A 22,614-nucleotide genomic window follows, 5' to 3' on the forward strand; every position below is an offset into this window, starting at 1 on the left:
CATCACTGCACTCCAGCCTGGGTGACAGAGTGAGACCCTTGTCTCAAAAAAAAAAAAAATAAGAAAACCATTAAGGTTTTTATGTAGCTGGTGGAAGTAGGTAATACTGACAATTACTTTACAGTAATTGTTGTTCTTGAGTTCATTGGATGCAGTGATAACTGTCCAGTGCATTAGGTACAACCCCTGCCTCATGCCCAGCCCACAGATGCTCATTTCCATGGATCCAAATCTTTTCTTTACACTTGTCAGAATTTAGCCTTTTTTTTTTTTTTTCTGAGACAGAGTCTTACTCTGTCACCCAGGTTGGAGTGCATTGGTGCGATCTTGGCTCAATGCAACCTCTGCCTCCCAGGCTTAAGCAATCCTCCCACCTCAGCCTCCTGAGTAGCTGGAAACACAGGTGCATGCCACTGTGCCCAGCTAATTTTTTTGTATTTTTGGTGGAGACAGGGTTTCACTATGTTGCCCAGGCTGGTCTCAAACTCCTGAGCTCAAGCCATCTGCCCACCTCGGCCTCCCCAAGTGCCGGGATTATAGGCGTGAACTACTGTGCCTGGCTTTAGCCAGTTTTAAAAATTAAGTATTTGTTGAACTCCTATGACATGGCAATAAGTAGAATAAGCCCTTGGAGGGCAGGGTGCATGTCTGTATTTCCATCTATGCCTAGTACAGTGGCTGACACATAAACAGCCCTCAACATTTTTGTTGAGCAAATGAAGAAATATTAAACAAGGACAATGCCCTTAACTATCACCGTCTATGGAATCTGTTTCCAGTTTCTCTTTTACATCCTTTCATTCATTGTTAGTAGATATTTGACTTTCTTTCCAAATTATCTTGGAGAAACTAGCATTTAGAAACACTTAGCATTCAAGAAATGCTTAACACAAGCACAAGTTTATGGATTACTTAATTTAATACTAACAAATATATGAAGTGAGCACTGGTATCCCATTTTACAGATGAGGAAATGGAAACTCAGAAAGGATAAAGAACTTTCCCATGGCACGTACTAATTAAGTGGAGGTGTGGAAGTTAACATCCAGGTCCGTCTGGCTCCAGAGCCTTTGCTCCTTGCTCATTCATTGTGTCTTACAGCTAAGGAGAAACATGAGCTGTGATTCATATTCATCCAGGAGGGCTTACACATGAATCTGCAGGGTCCTCGAGTCCTTTATGAGAATTTGTCAATTCAGGGTTTTCATTTTAATGAATTTTAGAAGGATGAATTAAAGTATATTTTAAGTTATCTAAACAACTACCTACAATGCACTGTTAATGAAAAAATGGCCAGGTGCGGTGGCTCATGCCTGTAATCCCAGCACTTTGGGAGGCCGAGGCAGGTGGATCACCTGAGGTCAGGAGTTTGAGACCAACCTGGCCAACAAGGCGAAACCCTGTCTCTACTAAAAATACAAAAATTAGCCAGGTGTGATGGTGGCAGGCACCTGTAAACCCAGCTACTTGGGAGGCTGAGGCAGGAGAATCCCTTGAATCCAGGGGGCAGAGGTTGCAGTGAGCTGAGATCATGCCACTTTACTCCAGCCTGGGCAAAAGAGCAAAACTCCGTCTCAAAAAAAAAAGAACACACACACACAAAGTTATAACACTTAGAGTACAGCGGTGACCACTAGAAGCATTAAAGCTGCAATGGTTAAGGGTTATTTCTGGCAAAAAAAAAAAAAAAAAGTACTAGGAAAGGGAACTAAGTGGAGTTGGGGTAGAGAAAAGGGAGAAAGATTTTTTTTTTTTTTTTTTTTGAGATAGGGTCTTGCCCCATCACCCAGGCCGGAGTGTGGTGGTGCAATCAGAGCTTACTGCAGCATCAACCTCCTGGGCTCAAGCGATCCTCCTGCCTCAGCTTTCAAAATAGCCACCGCACCCAGGTAATTTTTGCATTTTTTGTAGAGATGGGGTTTCATCATGTTGCCCAGGCTGGTCTCGAACTCCTAGGCTCAAGCAATCTACCCACCTACGCCTCCCTAAATGCTGGGATTATAGGCGTGAGCCACCGCTGAGTCTAAAGTATGTGTGATATTTGAATAAGAAAGCAGGCTCAAGGCCGGGCGAGGTGGCTCATGCCTGTAATCCCAGGATTTTGGGAGGCCTAGGTGGGCGGATCACTTAAGGTCAGGAGAAATCCTGTCTCTACTAAAAATACAACAACAAAAAAATTAGCTGGGCGTGATGGCACACTTCTGTAGTCTCAGTTACTCAGGAGGCTGAGGCAGGAGAATCACTTGAACCTGGGAGGCAGAGGTTGCACTGAGCCGAGATCTCGCCACTGCACTCTAGCCTGGGCAACATGGGTGAGACTCGGTCTCAAAAAAAAAAAAATATATATATATATCTACAACCTAATCCCCAGAACTTGTGAATAAGTTACTTTACGTGGCAAAAAGGACTTAGCATATGTGATTGAGTTAAGGATTTTGAGATGAAGACATTATCCTGGACTATCCCATGGGCCAAGAGATAGAAGATGTGATAACAAGAGGTCTGAGCCAGGCTCAGTGGCTCACACCTATAATCCCTTTGGAGGCCAAGGCAGGAGAAGCACTTGAGCCCAGAGTTTGACACCAGCCTGGGCAACATAGCAAGACTCTATCTCAACAAACAACAACAACAAAAGCAGAAGTCAGAGAGACCCAGAAAGGGGCCATGAGCCATGGAATGCAGGAGGCCACTAGAAAACTGAAAAGGCAAGGAAACAGATTCCCCGGAGCATCCAGATGGGGTCAGCCCAGCCGACACCTTGATGTTAGCCCCATAAGACTAATTTTAGACTTCTGACCTCTGGAACTGTAATATAATACATCTGTGTTGTGTTAACCCACTAAGTTAGCGGTAATTTGTTACAGCAGCGATAGGAAACTAGTACAAACACAAAACAAAGTGTAAATCCTCAGTCAATGTAGAGTGAAAGAGAGGTGAGGGGCAGCTGTGGACAGCACCCTTCCAAATATCACCGAGTATCTGCAAACAAAGCCAAAATATCCCTGGGTAAATCAACAAAGTGGAGGCAGAAATGTGTCTGGATTGTTTGTTAAGTTGTATTAAGACAGAAGAGGCCATGGAAACTGACTGAACTTGGTATTTACATGTATACAATCTCAGTCTTCATCCCTTGATCCTATTGAAAGAAAGTGAATACCTGTCTGCTAGTTATGGTGAAACTGTCCCTACACAGTTAAGCAACTGATTCTTAATAACTGTCTCCACTGACTGTGGTAATCAGTGAGAAACAGCTTCTCCCAGTTCATTCATTTCTTTTTTTTTTTGGAGATGGAGTCTCACTCTGTCACCCAGGCTGGAGTGCAGTGACCTGATCTCGGCTCACTGCAACCTTGGCCTCCCAGGTTCTAGTGATTCTCCTGCCTCAGCTTCCTGAGTAGCTGGGACTATAGGGGCCCATTGCCACACCCAGTGAATTTTTGTATTTTTAGTAGGGACAGGGTTTTGCCATGTTGGCCAGGCCAGTCTCCAACTCCTGACCTCAGGTGATCCACCTGCCTTGGCCTCCCAAAGTGTTGGGATTATAGGCGTGAGCCACTGCATCCAGCATGTTTTTAATTTGGAGACAAAATCTCACTCTATTGCTCAGGATGGACTCAAACTCAGTGGTTCAGGTGATACTCCTGTCTCAGCCTCCCTAAATGCTGGGATTATAAGCATGAGCCACCAGTATTGCCCCCAGTTCATTTCTTAATCAAGAGAAATGCTGATTAACCCAATTGACTTTCCAGCATGTATACTGTGTATCTGTATTCATAGATATAGTTCTCTTTTCTTCCTTTTAATAAAAATGTAGCTCTCAAAGATATCCTGAAAATAGTGCTCAGGCTTACAACATTACAGCTTTAATGAGCCAAGAACTCTATTTTTTCCCTATTACACAGAACAATAATTCTCAACAGCTTAAATTTTCAAAGTACTTCACAGGCATTTAATTAATCCTCTCCATTGCCAGAGAGAAGGAAACTGATATTCATAGCATCTCGTCCTGACATCCTTTAATTTGGCAAGACTTCTGCTGGCTTTGAAAACAGCATCTGAACCACTGAGGTTATTTGGGCCACCATTGCTTAATCGGGCCTTCTTACCTAATGAAACCTGGTCATCAAAGCAGTTTAAATTGCCATCTCATCAGCGCTTTACATGGGGCAGGGGGAGCTGCTTTGAGCCTGGAAGAGAAATGACAGTGATTCCCTCAGAGAAATGACAAAGCTCGTCTGTGCGGAGCCTGTGAGATGAAGCTTGTGATTAAGGCCTATTGCCAATTGCATCAGAGCCTGATTCACTCGGTGTAACTGGGGCATGATGTGTATCGCGAGGCCCTTCTCAGAACCCTGCTCTCCTGAGGACCGGAGAGAATCAGTTGAATTTCACTGTGTTCTTTGCTGAGCCTCTCCTGTGTGTGGGAAGCTCTAGGAAGCCCTACTTTTCTCTCTTTTCAGACCTGCTTCCTGCGGAAGGCATAACTAAGACTAGTCATGCCACCTCGATCACCAAACAGGATTCTCCTCCAGCTGTGCCCCAGAGGCACAGCATTTCCCTTCACAGCCTCCTGACACCCCCATCCAGACCTACTCCATTTATTTTTTATTTTGGTGGGGGGTGGGGGGCAATACTTCATTCTGTTAACTAGAACGAATAACACACCAGACCCATTCCATTTACTGCAATTCAACTAGCCAATCTCTTCCCACTCCATTGTGTCAGTTACACAGTGGCTGGATGACGTCATACCCTGTGTTCAATTCCAAGAAACAACCTCGAGAGATGCTTCCTGAGTGCTTGCTATATGCCAGGCACTGAGGGATCCTGAGTGAAGGTGCACACCTCAAGAAGCTTGGTTTTAAGTAAGATAAATAGCAAAAAATAACTAGAATACAAGTAAAATGATGGAGGCACAAACAAGCTATTACTGAAAGAACAGGGCACAAGGAGAAGGGAGAGAGAAGGGAAAATACCATTTATGAGGGGTAGGGAAGAATCATTGAATAATTTTTTTTTTTTTTTTGAGACAAGGTCTTGCTCTGTCGCCCAGGCTGGAGTACAATGGCATAATCTTGGCCCACTGCAACCTCCGCTTTCGGGGTTCAATTGCTTCTCGGGCCTCAGCTTCCCAAGTAGCTGGAATTACAGGCATGTGCCGTGACGCCCGGCTGATTTTTGTATTTTTTATAGAGATGGAGTTTCGCTATGTTGGCCAGGCTGGTCTCGAATTCAAACCTCAAGTGTTCTGCCTGCATCAGTCTCCCAAAGTGCTGGGATTACAGGCATGAGCCACTGTGCCCAGCCTTATAATTTTTAAGAGGTGGCATTTGATATGGCCCTTCAAGGATGTGCTTTTGTTTCTTTTCATTATTTTTCAAATTTTAAATTCTTTTTTTGAAACAGGGTCTCACTCTGACATCTAGGCTGGAGTGCAGTGGCACTGTCTCAGCCCATTGTAACCTCTGCCTCCTGGGCTCAAGAGATTCTCTCACCTCAGCCTCCGAGTAGCTGAGATTACAGGCATGCGCCACCACACGTGGCTAATTTTTTTGTTTTTGGTGGAGACAGGGTTTTGCCATGTTACTCAGGCTGGTCTAGAACTCCTGACCTCAGGTGATCCTCTTGCCTCAGCCTCCCAAAGGAATGAGCCACTGTGCCCAGCCAGGATATGCTTTTAATGAGCACAACGGGAGGGTGTATTCTAGATAGAGGAACTAGGGAATGTGGGGGGTCTGTATTTGGGGAAGTGGAAGCCCGCTTTGACTGGGGCCTGGAGGAGACACAGCTGGACAACTAGGTTGAACCAGATTGTAGAGTTTTATGCACAGTAAACATTTATGACTGCATTGCCCAACTTGGTTATTCTTGAGCCACTGTTAGACTATTCTATTGGCCCACAAATCATTTGTACTCTTCCTTTACTTCATATTCTTCTTTTTTTTTTTTTGAGACAATCTCGCTCTGTTGCCCAGGCTGGAGTGCAGTGGCACAATCTTGGCTCACTGCAAGCTCCGCCTCCCGGGTTCGCGCCATTCTCCTGCCTCTGCCTCCCGAGTAGCTGGGACTACAGGTGCCCGCCACCACGCCCGGCTAATTTTTTGTATTTTTAGTAGAGACGGGGTTTCACCGAGTTAGCCAGGATGGTCTTGATCTCCTGACCTTGTGATCCGCTCGCCTCAGCCTCCCAATGTGCTGGGATTACAGGCGTGAGCCACTGCGCCCTGCCTACTTCCTATTATTCTTAACTACTGTTCTGTTTAAATTAAAAGAACACTCTATAGCGTCCAGCCTTACACGTTTAAGTGGTTGGAAAAAATCAAGAGAAGAATATTTCATGACACATGAAAATTATGGAGGTCGGCACAGTGGTTCATGCCAGTCTGTAATCCTAGTACTTTGGGAGGCTGAGGCGGGCGGATCACCTGAGGTCAGGAGTTCAAAGCCAGGCTGGCCAACATGGTGAAACCCCATCTCCACTAAAAATACCAAAAATTAGCTGGGCATGGTGGTGAGCACCTGTAGTCCCAGCTACTTCAGAGGCTGAGGCAGGAGAATCGCTTGAATCCAGGAGGTAGAGGTTGCAGTGAGTCAAGATCGGGCCACTACATTCCAGCCTGGGTGACAGAGTGACATTCCATCTCAAAAAATAAATAAATCAATACAAAAGTAAAAAATGATCTGGCCGTGGTGGCGTGCTACTTGCGAATCTGAGGCCGGAGGATTGCTTGAACCCCGGAGGTCAAGGCTGCAGTGAGCCATGATTGTGCCACTGCACTCCAGCCTGGGCGACAGAGTGAGATACTGTCTTGAAAGAAAAAGAAGAGGAAGGGGAAGGGGAAGCAGAAGGGGACGGGGAAGAGAGAAAAAAATAAAACAAAGAGGAGAGAGAACGAAAGAAAATGATATGAAATTCAAATTTTAGCATCCATTAATAAAGTTTTTTTCACTCTCATTCCCTGAATTATCTAGCAACATTAATAAAGTTTTATTGAGACACAGCCATATCCCTTCAGTTACATTTTGTCTATGGCTGCTAACAGCAGAGTTGAAAAGTTACATCATAGTATGGCCTGCCTTAGCTAAAATGCTTACTATCTTGGCCTTTTACAGAAAAAGTTAGCCAACCTCTGATATAGAGTAAATATATTAGCGTATGAATTTGGATGTCATGTCATCTTTCATAAATGAAAAGTAATGGCCGGGAGTGGTGGCTTAAGCCTGTAATCCCATCATTTTGGGAGGCCAAAGTGGGTGGATCACTTGAGGTCAGGAGTGTGAGACCAGCCTGGCCAACATGGAGAAACCCTGTCTCTACTGAAAATACAAAAATTAGCTGAGCGTGGTGGTGAATGTCTGTAATCCCAGCTACTCAGGAGGCTGAGGCAGGAGGATTGCTTGAACCTGGGAGGTGTAGATTGCAGTGAGCCAAGATCACCTCACTGCACTCCAGCCTGGGTGACAGAACAAGACTCTGTCTCAAAAAGTAAATAAAATGTAACTGGAAAAAACAGTTTTGAAATACAAGTAACACCAAAGGTACAAACTCAAATAACATCTTGGGAAAACACCAATTGCTTGAATGCCTTCGTGACAGGCACTTTTTGCTAAGCACCTTTATATGAGCTAATAATGACAGCAGCTACAATATAGTCATGGCTTAATGTGAACAAGGATAAGTATTTTGTATGCATTATCTAATTCCATCCTCAAGACACTTGATTGGAGAATTCTCCCTGACAGAGGTTCACAGAGTTGGCACAACTTGCCCAGAGTCACACCAGACAGGAGGATCACTTGAGGCCCGGAGTTTGAAACCAACCTGGGCACATCCAGGATTTTGTCTCAGCTCTTGGGATTTCAACCCTCTTGCAGGTTAAATATTAAACTACCGTAATCTCACATACTGTGAGATCTGGAGTGCCAAGATGGAAAAGTTCATTCCTCTGTTCCCAGGAAGAGTCACTGAAAGTTTTTGAGCAGGAAGGGTAACATACTCAGAGCCCCGGCTGTACTGGATTAATCAGGTATGTAAAGCAGGAAGAACTGGACTGGGAACTCTGAGAGGCTCTTTTTTTTTTTTTTTTTTTTTTTTGAGACAGAGTTCTCGCTCCATCACCCAGGCTGGAGTACAGTGGTGTGATTATGGCTCACTGCAGCCTCAACTTCTTGGGATCAAGTGATCCTCCCCCCTAGCCTCCCAAGTGACCGAGACTACAGACATGTGCCACCATGTCTGGCTAATTTTTAAAATTGTTTCGTAGATACAGGGAGGGTCTTGCTATATTTTCCAGGCTGGTCTCAAACTCCTGAGCCCAAGTGATCCTTGTGCTTCAGCCTCCTAAAGTGCTGGAATTATAGGGATGAGCCACTGTGCCCAGCCCCTAGGACACACTTGGATTAGTGAAGCTGTGGTGGTAGTGAAATCCAGAGGGCTTGTTGGTGGAATGGTTATGTGAGGTGAGGAAGAGGGAAGGATCAGAGTGCCCATGGTTCTGAATCTCAGAAATGGTAGGAAATGGTGGGTGGATTGGGGAGGGGTTAAGTTTAGAGATGGAATGATAAGTGGTCTCTGGGATATCTAGATGGAGAAGTGCAGCAGACAAGAGAAAATTTGGAGATGGAATTTGAGAAAATACTATACTTTGGGGTATCATGTTCCTGCAGGGGATGGTTAAAATCACAGGAGCCAATGAGATTTTCAAGGACAAGGCTGTGTAGTGAAAAGAAAGGGAAGGGCAGGGGTGGGTGCAGTGGTTCACTTCTGTAATCCCAGCACTTTGGGATGCTGGGATGGGAGGATTGCTTGAGGCCAGAAGTTCGAGACCAGCCTGAGCAACATAGCAAGACCCCATCTCTATTTAAAAAATGTGAAAATTGACTCGGTGTGATGGCTCACGCCTGTAGTCCCATATACTTGGGAGGCTGAGGCAGGAGAATCACTTGAGCCTGAGAGGTCAAGACTGCAATGAGCTGAGATCATGCCACTGCACTCCAGCCTGAACAACAGAGCTAGATCCTGTCTCTAAAAAAAGAGAGAAAATATATTTTATTCTCCTTCATATACCCTCACAAACACCTGGGAGATCTGGCTTGAATTTAAAATCCACAGACTGGCCCGGTGAGGTGGCTCACACCTGTGATCCCAGCACTTTGGGAGGCCAAGGCAGGAGGATCACGTGAGCCTGGGAGTTCTAGACCAACCCGGGCAACATAGTGAGACTCCATCTCTACTTTTAAAATAAATTATAAATTAAATTTGTAAAAAATAAAATCCACAGCCTTCCCAGAGTTCCACCTGGCAGCATAGAGAGGGTCAGAGGCTGACCCTGAGCCCCCCTCCTGAGCTGCTTTTCTTCCCAGCCCTCCTCTACCCTGCCGTGTCCCATATATCAAAGGGACTTGCATGTGCCCATGTGGACACTGAAGCCGAGTGTCCCAGCTCATGCCTCACTTGCTCCCACACAGACACCCATTGATGTGTTTCCCCTCAGGCCTGGGGGTGCTCATCTGAGGCCTGTTCACCCTCTGGAGGACAGAACAAGAGAGGAGGCACATGTGGGCCATGAGTGCAGGGCCAGGGCCACTGAGCTCACTAATGTTAGAAGGGGCCTCCAGGGGGGCACCTCTCCTTGAGACCTTAGACTCCTCACTCCTTAGGGACCCCACCAGGGCAGGCCCAGAGCCAGTCTAGGGTGGAGTATTAGTTTCCCATTGCTGCTGAAACAAATGACCACAGATTTTTATTTATTTAGAAATAGGGTCTCACTCTGCCACCCAGGCTGGAGCCCAGTGGCATGATCTCAGCTCACTGCAGCCTCGACCTCCTAGGCTCAAATGATCCTCCCACCTCAGCCTCCCAAGTGTTTGGGACTATAGGCATGAGCAACCACACCCACCTAAGTTTTGTATTTTGGTTTTTGTTTTTGTTTTGAGATAGAGTTTCACTCTTGTTGCCCAGGCTGCAGTTCAATGGCATGATCTCAGCTCACTGCAACCTCCGTCTCCTGGGTTCAAGTGATTCTCCTGTCTCAGCCTCCCAAGTAGCTGGGATTATAGGCTCACACCACCACACCTGGCTAATTTTTTTTTTTTTTTGAGACGGAGTTTCACTCTTGTTGTCTAGGCTGGAGTTCAATGGCATGATCTTGGCTCACTGCAACCTCTGCCTCCTGGGTTTACGTGATTCTCCTGCCTCAGCCTCCTGAGTAGCTGGGATTACAGGCATGTGCCACCACGCCCAGCTAATTTTTTATTTTTAGTAGAGATGGGGGTTTCTCCATGTCGGTCAGGCTAGTCTCGAACTCCTGACCTCAGGTGATCCACCCACCTTGACCTCCCAAAGTGCTGGGATTACAGGCATGAGCCACCACTCCTGGTCCTAATTTTTGTATTTGTTTGTAGAGATGATGTTCTGCTGTGTTGCCCAGGCTGGTCTTGAACTCCTGGCCTCAAGCTATTCTCCCACCTCAGCCTCCCAAAGCACTGGGATTACAGACGTGAGCCGCCACACCCGGCCCAAATGACCACAGATTTAGTAGCTTTAAACAACACAAATGTATTGTCTTACAGCTGTGTAGGTCAGAAGGCTGATGTGGGTCTCATGGGACTAAGATCAAGGTGTTGGCAGACCGTGCTCCTTTCTGGAGGTTCTCGGGGAAATCTGTTTCTGTACTCATTCAAGTTTTTGGCAAAATTCAGTTTTTCGCAGTTGTAGGACTGAGTCCCAATTTGCCTGCTGATTGTCCATGGAGGGCCTGTTCTGAGCTCTTAGAGGCCACTGCACTTGGTTGCCGGGAGCCTGCCTGTCTCCATCTTCAAAACCAACCATGGAGGGTGATTCCCCCTCACACTTCTTGCTTTTTTTTTTTTTTTTTTTTTTTGAGACGGAGTCTCACTCTGTCCACCAGGCTGGAGTGCAGTGGCGCGATCTCGGCTCGCTGCAAGCTCCGCCTCCTGGGTTCACGCCATTCTCCTGCCTCAGCCTCCCTAGTAGCTGGGACTACAGGCACCCGCCACCGCACCCGGCTAATTTTTTTTTGTATTTTTAGTAGAGACGGGGTTTCCCTGTGGTCTCGATCTCCTGACCTTGTGATCCGCCCGCCTCGGCCTCCCAAAGTGCTGGGATTACAGGCGTGAGCCACCGCGCCCGGCCCTTGCTTTTTTTTGAGACGGAGTCCCACTCTGTCACCCAGGCTAGAGTGCAGTGGTGCAATCTGCTCACTGCAACCTCTGCCTCCCGGGTTCAAGTGACCAAATGATTCTCTTGCCTCAGCCTCCTGAGTAGCTGGGACTACAGGCACCCACCATCACGCCTGGATAATTTTTGTATTTTTAGTAGAGACGGGGTTTCACCATGTTGGCCAAGCTGGTCTCGAACTCCTGACCTCAGGTGACCCGCCCACCTAGGCGGCCCACGCCTGGCCCCCCACACACTTCTAATCTTTCTTCTTTTTCATCTCTCTCATCTCTACAGCTCATCTGCTTCTCTACCTACTTCTTTTTCCCTTTTAAGGACTCATAAGATTAGATAGGCTCATCCAAAAAATTCAGGAGAACTTTCCCATTTCAGGGTCAGCTCAGCAGCAACTTGATGTCATTTGCAACCTTAATTCCCCTTTGGCAGGTAAGGTAACAGGTTCCAGGGATTTAGATGTTGGTGTTTTTGGTGGGGGTTGGGGGGCATTCTGCCTTCCACAGGTGACAATCCTGAGGAACAGCCTCTCCAAGAAGATGATTGATAGCTGAACATTGCAAAGGAGCAAACCATAAGCTGTGTCGCCCAATATGGGTGCCGCTAGCCCCCGTGACTATTTAAATAAATTAGACTTGGCCGGGCACGGTGGCTCATGCCTGTAATCCCAGCACTTTGGGAGGCTGAGGCAGGTGGATCACCTGAGGTCGGGAGTTCAAGGCCAGCCTGTCCAACATGGAGAAACCCTGTCTCTACTAAAAATACAAAATTAGCTGGGCGTGGTGGCGCATGCCTGTAATCCCAGCTACTCGGGAGGCTGAGGCAGGAGAATCACTTGAACCTGGGAGGCAGAGGTTGTGGTGAGCCAAGATCTCGCCATTGCACTCCAGCTTGGGCAACAAGAGTGAAACCCCATCTCAAAAATAAATAAATAAATAAGACTTAAATGCAGTGGGCCGCAGTGGCTTGTGCCCATTATCCCAGCACTTTGGAAGGTTGAGGCAGGAAGATTGCTTGAGCCCAGGAGTTCTAGACCAGCCTGGGCAATGTAACAAGACCCTGTCTCAAAACAACAAGAACAACAACAAAAAACTCAAAAGCAAAAATGAATAAGCAAATACAATTAAAAATTCATTCCATTCCTCAGTCACACTAGCCACATTTCAAAGGTTCAATCCCCACATTTAACTAGTGGTTACTGTACTGGACAATGCAGGTTAATAAAACAGTTCCATCATCCCAGAAGGTTCTACTGGGATGTGTTTGATTTAGAGGAGATGAGTTCCAGGCAGAGGAGGGGGCACACGCAAAGATTTGATCCCATTGACACTGTCCTGCTAGGGTGTGGAAGGACATAACACATACCAGGAGCACAGGCCTGGAAGATCTGTATTCCAAACCCATCACAGAATCATAAGTTCACCATCGACTATTAGCATCAGAAAATGACCTCGCAGACCCTGGCCCACCCCACACCCTAGATGCAGACCCCAATTCGAGACAGCCTGGATGCACCCCAAGCTCTCCTAACTCTCAGTTCATTATTCCTTCCTTTATACCCTGCTGCTTTCCCTACTAGGAAGGCGGTCTTTTCCCCAGTCTACCTCCTCATTGCTTTCTTCTTCTTCTTTTTTTTTTAGACAGAGTTTCACTCTTGTTGCCCAGGCTGGAGTGCAATGGCATGATCTTGGCTCACTGCAACCTCTGGCTCTGGGTTCAAGTGATTCTCACTGCCTCAGCCTCCCGAGTAGCTGGGATTACAGACGCGTGTCACCGAACCCAGCTAATTTTGTGTTTTCATTAGAGATGTGGTTTTTCCCTGTTGGTCAGGCTGGTCTCGAACTCCTGACCTCAGATGATCCACCCACCTTGGCCTCCCAAAGTGCTGGTATTACAGATGTGAGCCACCATTGCCCGGCCGCTTTCTTTTTTATTTATTTTTGAGATGGAGTCTCGCTCTGTCACCCAGGCTGAAGTGCAGTGGCTCAATCTCGGCTGACTGTAGCCCCTGCCTCCTAGGTTCAAGCGATTCTCCTGCCTTAGCCTCCTGAGTAGCTGGGACTACTGCCACCAAGCTCAGCTAATTTTTTTGTATTTTTTTTTAGTAGAGACGGGGTTTCGTCATGTTGGCCAGGCTAGTTTCGAACTCCTGACCTCAAGTGATCTGCCTATCTTGGCTTCCCAAAGTGCTGGGATTACAGGCGTGAGCCACCATGGCCAGTCCTCATTTCTTTCAAGAGCCAATCTAAAGAGTACACTTTCAGAAAATCTCAGGTTTGTTTGTTTGTTTTTTTGCAAGAGCCCTTATGCTAATTTCCCCTTTACTTTTATTTTCTTACTTTCTTTTTGTTTTAATCCACTCATCTGCATACTGATCCCCTTTATTTTTAGATATGCACAAGGGATACAGTTGGGCCAGCATCCCCTCATTTTTATTCTTTGTTAAAGTTCTCCCTGTCTAGTCTCCATAACTAAATTGCACAGCAACTGTGATTTCTCTGTGTTTGGTTTCTCCACAGCAGATGGTAAAGGTTATTGAGAAGTTTTTACTGAAGAAAGGTAGAAAGTAGGCATGGTGGAGAATAGAAGGAAATAGGACAATTTCAAAGTCATAAAGGTCATTCCAGACTGATTGGTGATGTGCAAAATGTCTGTTTTGTTTGTAATGTGGCTGGGATGAAAGAGGTTTGTTTGGGGGCCATTATGGGACCAGGGCTGGGCAGGGACAACTTCCTGTCTAGTACCTTCACACAAACCTTCAGAGACCATTTCCTTCATCTTCTTTTTGTCTTGGGGAGCTCCCTTAGAATATGTGTCCACTTCTTGTCACTTTGAGTTGATGTTTTATAGACCCCTTGAAGGAAAGTTATAGGATGAAAACATATTAGAAATAGAGCACCAGGGATCATTGTGTTGGGGATATCTTTAAGAGATTCTAGAGTTTTAAAAGGTTCTAATTTTGTAGATACTTCCTTGATCCTTTTTTTTTTTTTTTTTTTGTGCAACGGAGTCTCTTTCTGTCACCAGGCTGGGGTGCAGTGGCACAATCTTGGCTCACAGCAACCTCCGCCTCCCGGGTTCAAGCAATTCTCCTACCTCAGCCTTCCGAGTAGCTGGGACTACAGGCACAGGCTACCACGCCCGGCTAATTTTTGCATTTTGAGTAGAGACGGGGTTTCACCATGTTGGCCAGGATGGTCTTGGTCTCTTGACCTCATGATCTGCCCTCCTTGGCCTCCCAAAGTGCTGGGATTACAGGCGTGAGCCACCGCGCCTGGTGATCCTCTCTTTCTTGCTGGCTGAATATGCCAACAAGGTGATTTTCTAAACGCAAAGAGAAAAAATCTGGGTTCCCCTGCCCTACCTGTTTCTTTCTCTAGTTATTAATGGTGCAAGCTTCTGTTCATCCTCATCTGATAGAATACAATGTAGTGGAAAAACACAGGATATTACATGAAAATAGATTTGGGGTGTTCAGTCCCCTGCAAGATGCTTGGTCCAAGAGAATGAGATATTCACGTAGTAAATAACTAAGCAGGCCGGGCACAGTGGCTCACACCTGTAATCCCAGCACTTTGGGAGGCCAAGGCAGGTGGATCACTTGAGGTCAGGAGTTCGAGACCAGCCTGGCCAATGTCGGGAAACCCCATCTCTACTAAAAATACAAAAATTAGACTAAAATTACAAAAATTAGCTGGGCGTGGTGGTACACGCCTGTAATCCAAGCTACTCATGAGGCTGAAGCAGGAGACTTGCTTGAGCCTGGGAGGTGGAGGTTGTAGTAAGCCTAGTAAGCCAAGATGGCACCACTGCACTCTAGCCTGGGCAAGAGTGAGACTCTATCTCAAAAAAAAAAAAAAAAAAAAGAACTAAGCCCTTGCCACTAATCCTGAGCACTGGGTACTGAGGGGAGTCGGAGTGCGAGGAAGATCTGACAGATTTCTAGAATTCCTTTGGGAGCTTGAGCTTGACAAGTGTTGCAAGACCCAAAGGCCATGACTGAGAGTGCTCAGGGCTGAGACATGAAGCAAAACCCAGGGTAGGTAGGCATCTCATTAGGCAAGTCTAATTTAGCATCTTTCACATCATTTTTTGTGTGATTTAAAAAAAAAAAAACTTTGTTAGAGAATTACAGTGCTGCTGCTGATGCTGCTGTTGTTGTTTTTCTTGGAGAGAGTATAAAATCTTGCCTTGGTTGAATCTGGAGGAAAAGGAAGAAAAAAATATGCGTGCAAGATCTGAGTGGCACATTTTATTTTTCCTCTGGGTATTAATAAACAAGGCAGGCCAGGTACGGTGGTTCATGCCTATAATCCCAGCACTTTAGGAGGCCAAGATAGGCGGATACCTTGAGCCCAGCGATCAACCAACTTGATCAGGGATCAATCAACTTGAGCCCAGCCTGAGCAACATGGCAAGACCCCATCTCTACAGAAAAATACAAAAATTAGGCAGGTGTGGAGGTGCATGCCTGCAGTCCCAGCTACTTAGGAGGCCGAGGTGGGAGGATCATTTGAACCCAGCAGTTGGAGACTGCAGTGAGTCATGATTGCGCCCTTGCCCTTTAGCCTGGGTGACAGAGTGAGACTCTGCCTAAAGAAGAGAGAGAGAGAGAGATACAAAGCAGGACGTTATGTACCTGGCATCCTTCAAAACCTTGTTGTTACGGCAACAGCGGTGGGCAAGCATAGATGTCCTGACACTGAGGGCCTCAAAGTCAGTGTAAGAGTGCACATTTGGGAAGCCCAGGTAGTGAAAGGAAAAGGCAAATAAATCCTGTCCCCTCCTGCTCCCTGGCCAGGTCCACACAAAAGAGTCTATTAAACTAATTGGTGACAAAACTCCCAGCAGGGTTAGGTTTCTCCAACTTTCCCTAGAGGAGGATCTCAGATGGCCTCCTTCTGGCTCAGGGGAGCCGGGTCACAGTGGCCCCTGGGGATGGGGGCCAAACCACGGCCTGGGAGCTGGAAAACAGCTCAGGCAAGTCAGGAACCTTCTTTCTGAGTTTCCCCATCTGGAAACTGTAGGTCTTGGCCTAGAAACTCCTTTCCAGCTGTAATTCTGTGTGTTCACACAAAGTTTACAAAGTAAAACAAAAAAACAAAAACTAGCTGTAGGAAAACTGTTAGCATTTATTAGGTATCTACCATGTGCCAGCCACTTTATACTAACTCATTGAATCCTCACAACCTAGGTATACTGGTATACAGGTATACTGTTTGCCCATTTTGTAAATGAGGAAATAAGGTTAAGGAAATGCAACCAATGTCATTATGAATAGGCAGTCATGTAGTTGGCCTTCACACTGAGGTCTGTCTGGGTCCAAAGTTCATTTCTTTCCACCACTCAGCCTCCCTATCTCCTTTATTTCTTTACCACTTTCAATTACAAGTCACTGACTCTGTCAAATATGCTAGGAAGGACAGTTGAAGCCATGCTGCACTCCGCTGAGCCTTCAGTCTCTGCTCTCCAACCTCTTCAACCTCTTTTTTTTTTTTTTTTTCGGCTATCTCGCCCAGGCTGGTGTGCAGTGGTGTGATCTCGGCTCTCTGTGATCTCTGCCTCCTGGGTTCAAGTGATTCTCCTGCCTCAGCCTCCGGAGTTGCTGTAACTATAGGCATGAGCCACCACACCTGGCTAATTTTTGTATTTTTAGTAGAGATGGAGTTTCACCGTGTTGGCCAGGCTGGTCTTGAACTCCTGACCTCAGGTGATCCATCTGCCTCGGCCTCCCAAAGTGCTGGGATTACAGGTGTCCAAACAACCTTGTTCTTTGGGCCATGCTGTATTTTGACTGCAAACATGGGTTGAACCTTTGCTTTGGGCCAGATGCTGTGCTGAGCAACTCCCATGCTCCTGCAGCGTCATTACCACGCTATGAGATAGTCACCATGGTCACCCCCACTGCACAGAGAATAGAACAGATCCAGCGAGGTCAGAAGCTGCACAAGTCAGATGGATTCCTTAGGCTCAGGGAACTTCCATCTGGGAAGTGAAGGTCTTGCCATATGCACTCACAGTGGGTAGTACATTTCATACGTTCATGTAGACTGCTATCCCCCCTACTCCGTGGGTCTGGGCAGCATCATGGAGTTTCTCTTTCATAATCCTGAAAGAGCAACCTGGGGTGGAGGAATTTTGTTCCCACATAACATGCTTGTGTATTGTTATAATTTATTAAATAATTTGTTATATGACTTTATAATAAAAAGTTATTTATTTACTTGAGACAGGGTCTCACTCTGTTGCTAAGGCTGCAGTGCAGTGCTGTGATCTTAGCTCACTGTAGCCTCAAACTCCTGGACTCGAGCAATCTTCCCTCCTCAGCATCCCAAGTAGCTAGGACTACAGGCATGCACCACCACATCCAGCTAATTTTTAAATTTTTTGTACAGATGGGGGTCTCACTGTGTTGCCCAGGCTGGTCTAGAACTCCTGGGCTCAAGCCATCCACCCACCTCAGTCTCCCAAAGTGCTGGGATTACAGGTGTCAGCACCACGCGCAGCCTATAATGAGAAGGTTTTATTTTTATTTTTATTTTTGAGACGGAGTCTCACTGTGTCACCAAGGGTGGAATGAAATGGCATGATCTTGGCTTACTGCAACCTCTGCCTCCCAGGGTTCAAGTGATTCTCCCGCCTCAGCCTCCTGAGTAGCTGGGATTACAGGTGTCTGCCATCATGCCCAGCTAATTTTTGTATTTTTGTAGGGACGGGGTTTCACCATGTTGGCCAGATTGGTCTTAAACTCCTGACTTCAGGTGATCTGCCCACCTCAGCCTCCCAAAGTGCTGGGATTACAGGCATGAGCCACAGAGCCCAGCCAAGAAGATTTTTAAATACCAAAAATAAGATATAATTCATTATAAAGACAAAGATAAGTTCTCATATCAAATAAAAGGAAAGAAAATTTCAGGGCCAGGTAAACATTTCAGATATTAGTCCTTCCTCTTCCTCCTGTGTTATAAGAAAATAGTTTGTTTTGTGAGAGAGGGAAAACCAGTAATTGGACCAAAGAAAAAGTTTTTTACAAATTCATCTACCCATTAAAAAAATATTGTTTTCCTTCCTGTACTAAGTTCAGTGGAGAATAGAAAAATGCATGAGCTTTCATCCCTACCCTCAAGGAATCTACCGTCTCACCAGAGAGGTGACTAGAGCACCATCATTTGAATAAATGCAGAAGCAAGGCTAGGCACAGTGGCTCACACCTGTAATCCCAGCAGTTTGGGAGGCTGAGGCTGGAGAATGGTTTGAGTTTAAGAGTTCAAGACCAGCCTGAACAAAACAGTGAGACCACTCTCTCTCCAAAAAAAAAAAAAAAAAAATTAGCTGGACTTGGTGGTGCACGCCTAGAGTCCCAGTTACTTGGGAGGCTGAGGTGGGAGGATCACCTGAGCCCAGGAGGTTGAGGCTGCAGTGAGCTATGATAACACCACTGTGAGATCCTGTCCCAAAAAAAAAAAAAAAAAAAAAAAAGCATGCATGGAAAAAGTGAGACTTGGTGTAGGGGCACGTCAGAAAGAGAAGGCAGTGCTTCAATTGGTTGCAGGAGATGGGAGGAGAAGGGGAGTGTGGAGAGGGGAGGAGAGGGGACATGCATGCTGGAGGGGCACAGGGAAATGAAGGCTGGACAAGAGGATTGTGTTGGGAAGGTAAATCTGGACACATCAACTGGAGTCAGATTGGGTCTTTTTTTTGAGACAGAGTCTCTCTCTGTCACCCAGGCTGGAGTGCAATGGCACCGTCTTGGCTCACTGCAACCTTGGCTTCTCCGGTTCAAACAATTCACCTGCCTCAGCCTCCTGAGTAGTTGGGATTACAGGCATGCGCCACTATGCCTGGATAATTTTTTCATTTTTAGAAGAGATAGGATTTCACCATATTGGCCAGTCTGGTCTCAAACTCCTAGCCTAAGGTGATCCGCCCACCCCGGCCTTCCAAAGTCCTGGGATTACAGGCATGAGCCACCACGCCCAGCCCAGACTGGTTCTTGAATGCCTAAGAAATGTGGACTAAACTGATGGTTGCTGGGTGTTCGTGGGTGTGTGGGTGTGTGCTAAGCAGCTAAGAAAGGCCACACAAGGGAGACAGCTGAAAGAATGCGGAAGTGTTAGATGGCTGCCAGTCCCACTGCAGGGAAAGGCAACTGTAGAGGAAGAAACAGAACAGGTTGAGGGGAGGCGGGGTGCCTGTGAAATGACTCCACCTCACTCCTCGGGAAGCCTGCTCTCCTTTCCCTGGTCGAGGAGAGACAGCTGCAAGATGTGGATATTTACTGGAGAGATGAACAGAAATGCTTTACCTGTCCTGTAAAGCTATTTCAGGACATGGATTCAGCAAAGATACAGCTTCCATCTTTTCATTTTAGTGAATTTCAAAGTCATATTTCATTCTACTTTACTGGATATATTGGAGTGACACAAATCTGAGATTCATAGAATTTTTTTTTTTTGTCTTTTTTTTTTTTTTCCTTTTTTTTTATGGAGAACGGGGTCTCGCTATATTACCCAGGCAGGTCTCGAACTCCTGGGCTCAAGCTATCCTCCCGCCTCTGCCTCCCTGAGAGCTGGGATTACAGGCGTGAGCCACCGTACCTGGCCTCATACAATTTTAAAATGTTAGAGCTGGAGAAACTTTTATGTTTAGAGGATATCTCTATAAACCCTTATTTATTTTTTGTTTTATTTTTTTGAGACAGAGTCTTACTCTGCCGCCTAGGCTGGAATGCAGCGGTATATACCGTTCTTGGCTCACTGCAACCTCCACCTCCCTGGTTCAAGCGATTCTCCTGCCTCAGCCTCCTGAGTAGCTGAGACTTCAGGTGTGTGCCACCATGTCTGACTAATTTTTCTATTTTTTGTAGTGATAGGGTTTCACCATGTTGGCCAGGCTGGTCTCGAACTCCTGACCTCAGGTGATCTGCCTACCTTGGTCTCCCAAAGTGCTGAGATTATAGGCTTGAGCCACCAAGCCCAGCCTACAAACCCTTATTTAATATCTGACTTTCAACATTTGAATTTGAAGTCCTTTAAAATTGGGTAATGTTTCTTATAATCCTAGGAGGGAAAAGCTTTCTTTTCTCTTTGTTTTCTTTCTCCTTTTAATAAAAACAAATAGGCAAAACTGTTTGTTAGATGGAATTTAGGAGAACTTTGTCAAGAGAGGACTTCAAGATGATCTGGAATATCTTTTTTTTTTTTTTTTTTCCTGAGACAGGATCTCCTTCTGTTGCCCAGGCTGGAGTGCAGTGGCTTGATCTTAGCTCACTGTAACCTCTGCCTCCTGGGCTCAAGCGATCCTCCCACCTCAGCCTCCGAAGTAACTGGGACTACAGACACGAGCCAACACACCAAGCTATTTTTTTTGTAGAGAAGGGGTTTCGCCATGTTGCCTCGGCTGGTCTTGAACTTCTGAGCTCAAGCCATCCACCAGCCTCGGCCTCCCTACGTGCTGGGATTATAGGCATGGGCCAACCATGCCTGGCCAGCCTGGAATATTCTATGTTGACCTCACACACCACCCTTCCCAAAGTGGACTCAAATGCTAGAATCTGCCCTTACTGCAAAGAGAGAGGGCTTATCAGTCATTTTCATGAGTCACCCAGGCTGCTGCACATACTAACCATCCAATGTGCAGCAACAAATCAGAAATAGGCCGAGGTTCATGGAATACACACTTGAGCAATCCTCGGAGACAGGCTGCCAGAAGCCACACGCGTTCTACTCCCTCTGCGTTCCTCTCATCCGCCCTTCCTCGTCAGCGAGGTGGCTTCCTTGGGGTCTTTCAGAGCTCAAGTGTGGGTGACATCCAGGAAGTGGGCTCTGCCCTTGAGCTCCCAGTGCAGTCCAGGAGCCTCCCCTCTCTAGTCCTACCCCTTCCTCGGCACTCACACAAGGATTTTGTGACCTCTCTCTGCACCTCCTGAACACTAATTACAGGTGTGTGTCTACACACATGACTACCGCAGAAGCTGCAGGACAGCCTCTGTGCACGGAATTCCTTAGGTAAGGGCGAGGGCACAATTGCACAAGCCTTGCCCCGGCCAAGTTTTCCACTAAAAACAAATTGTTACTTGGCAGCCAAAGCAATCAGGCCCAGCTCAGGAAATTACCCCCGAATAGAGCACCAAAACAGTCTGGGGCCACCAGCCTTCCCCACTGTCTTCACATGTGGTTCAACAGAACTGAGCGATGCATGAATTTGTTCACAACAATTTATGCAAGAATTGGATTCGGGAATAAGCAGCTCAAAAGTGTAATTACGGCTAACAAAATCAGATGGTCAGAGAAAGATGGGTGGGAGATGTGATGTTCTCAGAGTTAGTTAATTAGCATTACTAGTTTTCTAGCCCTACATTCTTCTTTTTTTTTTTTTTGGAGACGGAAGTCTCCCTCTGCCACCCAGGCTGGAGTGCAATGGCACGATCTTGGCTCACTGCAACCTCTGCCTCCTGGGTTGAAGCAATTCTTATGCCTCAGCCTCCCAAGTAGCTGGGACTGCAGGCATGCACCACTACGCCTGGCTAATTTTTGTATTTTTGGTAGAGATGGGGTTTCACCATGTTAGCCAGGCTGGTCTTGAACTCCTGACTTCGAAGTGGCCCACCAGCCTCAGCCTCCCAAAGTGGATGGATGCATGTGCCACCACGCCCCGCCTTCTTCTTATTATTATTTATAAGAAACCCTACCTCTACTAAGAATACAAAAAATAGCTGGGCATGGTGGTGCACACCTGTAATCCCAGCTACAGGGAGGTTGAACCCGGGAGGCAGAGGCTGCAGTGAGCTGAGATTGCAGCACTGTACTCCAGTCTGGGCAACAGAGTGAGACTCTGTGTAAAAACAACAACAACAACAAAAATTCGAGAGAAGGTGAGGGGACAAAAAGGGAGATGAAATTCAGATCCCAGAAGTGCAAGCACATGCAGATGTGAAAGTGTGACAGTGCCAATATGAATCCCTGTGGAGAGTGCCCATGGATACATATGGGGAATAATAAGAGGTGAGTTCAGGGACAGTCCTGCAGACCATGCTACAGAGCTCCTGTTTTATCTTATGGGTGGGGAGCCATCCAAGAGTGTAAGCAGATAAGCAGGTTTGTGTCTAGACAAGAGCATTCTGGATACTAAATCTACAAGGGGTTGGAGATAGGCACCATCAGCGTCAGGGAAACAAGACAGGCTGTCGCAGAGACCAGGTGAGGGATGATCTGGGCTTTGGTTGTAGCTTGGGTATAGACAGAAGAAGGTAACCTAGAGATACATTCTGGGGATAAAATCCATAGGACTAGCTATGGATTGGGTATAGGAGGTGAGCAAAAAGGAAGAATTAAAATACTTAAGTGGGCCAGGTGCAGTGGCTTACACCTGTAATCCTAGCACATTGGGAGGCCGAGTTGGGTGGATTGCTTGAGGTCAGG

At 46.4% G+C, this 22,614-nt stretch overlaps 1 long non-coding RNA gene across 2 annotated transcripts in view; it reads right to left on the bottom strand.

Annotated features, from left to right (window-relative positions):
• Window positions 1–13,944: 13,944 nt before the first annotated feature.
• Window positions 13,945–22,614, bottom strand: part of LOC117088745 — a 44,053-nt gene continuing 35,383 nt past the window's right edge. For both annotated transcript variants that reach the window (XR_004439296.1, XR_004439297.1), the window contains exon 3: window positions 13,945–14,048. This is a non-coding gene — a long non-coding RNA (uncharacterized LOC117088745). The remainder of the gene's footprint in view (window positions 14,049–22,614) is intronic.

The sequence above is a fragment of the Trachypithecus francoisi genome, unplaced genomic scaffold (genome assembly GCF_009764315.1).
Source record: "Trachypithecus francoisi isolate TF-2019V2 unplaced genomic scaffold, Tfra_2.0 Lachesis_group10, whole genome shotgun sequence".
Lineage (NCBI taxonomy): Eukaryota > Metazoa > Chordata > Mammalia > Primates > Cercopithecidae > Trachypithecus > Trachypithecus francoisi.